This window comes from Carlito syrichta, unplaced genomic scaffold, assembly GCF_000164805.1.
Source record: "Carlito syrichta isolate Samal-C Ts95f unplaced genomic scaffold, Tarsius_syrichta-2.0.1 Scaffold314544, whole genome shotgun sequence".
Lineage (NCBI taxonomy): Eukaryota > Metazoa > Chordata > Mammalia > Primates > Tarsiidae > Carlito > Carlito syrichta.
The window spans coordinates 732,421-733,525 of record NW_007258640.1 but is presented as its reverse complement, the minus strand read 5'-3'; the positions used below and the strand labels follow the sequence as shown (position 1 = coordinate 733,525).

Here is a 1,105-nt window from a genome sequence, read left to right as displayed (position 1 = left end):
GGGCGGCGGTCCACTCGGGCCCCCGGAGCCTCCGTGGCCGGGCCTCGAAGGCCCCTGCTTGCAGAAGCCAGGGGCGGCGGCCCTCTCGCTCCCGGCGCTGGGGCTGCAGTCGGGCACTCACTGGAAACTCCTCCAGAAGTTGCTGGGCTGCTCCAGGCTGTGCCCAGGGGCTTGCCCCAGGGACCGAGGGTGCCACCGGGGCACCCTCGCCCGGAGGGGGCGTACGGTTGTGGGATTGGGAGGTGCCCCGCTGTGTGCCCCCCCAGGGCCCCTCTTTACACACTTGATTGGAAACGGCGCCCTAAAGGCGCATTGTAGGGGGGAGTCGGGGCAGGGGGCAAAGGCCTTAGCGGGGCAGGGGATTGTCCCTGCCGGTCACACATGCCACGCTGGCTGTCCGGCTCAAGTTTGGGTCTTGCGTTGACTTAACAACCCTCCACATCTGAAGAGAAGCCCAGAAGAGCGAGATTTTAAAAATTCTTGGACACTGAGGCTTAGGGGTTGCAAAGAGTTAAGATTCAGGGTGCGGAGGGAGAGTTGAATTGCTCAGATGTGGGCTCTGAGCCCCAGAGAGCAAACAGCCACTATTTTCTTCTCAAACACCCTCACCTCTGGGGTCCACAGACCTTACAAAGACAGGCTTTGTTGCCAGGTAGGATTTCCAGAGCCTTCTTCATCTGGGTGGAGAGGGGGGTGTGTACTGCCAGCCTGGACCAGGCTGAGATCTCAGACCTGTCCCGGTGTCTTTGGGGTAGGGCCCGAAACCGGGACCTTTGGGGTTTGGGGTCACAGGGACAGAGGCACCCACTGGGACACTTGGAGTCCTGTTCTGGGCAGGCCAGCACCTGTGCTCAGGGCTGCTTCTCCTGTGGGGTATTCCGGGAGTGCTGAGGCTCCCGGCTCTCCGGTGTTTGGGCGAGGGGCTGCCCACCTCGGGTCCTCTCGCAGAACGCCCCGCTCCCCTCCTGCCATTTGCATCCAAGATGGACTCTCCGCTGCCGCTCCTCCGCTGCCTTGTCATCATCCCTGACGCCCTGCAGCCCTGCCTCCTGCTCGCGGGTTGCCAAGCCGCGGCCTGGCCGGCGGTGGCGGTGGCAGTGGCGGT

At 63.8% G+C, this 1,105-nt stretch overlaps 2 protein-coding genes across 2 annotated transcripts in view; both read left to right on the top strand.

The window, feature by feature from the left end:
• SBNO1 (strawberry notch homolog 1) overlaps positions 1 to 1,105 on the top strand; it is a 97,483-nt gene that overhangs the window by 88,263 nt on the left and 8,115 nt on the right. The window lies entirely within an intron of this gene.
• The window catches only part of CDK2AP1 (cyclin dependent kinase 2 associated protein 1), an 8,663-nt gene continuing 8,115 nt past the window's right edge, over positions 558 to 1,105 (top strand). The window contains exon 1 of the mRNA XM_021719342.1: positions 558 to 652. The gene's annotated coding sequence lies outside the window, so the exon portion shown is untranslated. The remainder of the gene's footprint in view (positions 653 to 1,105) is intronic.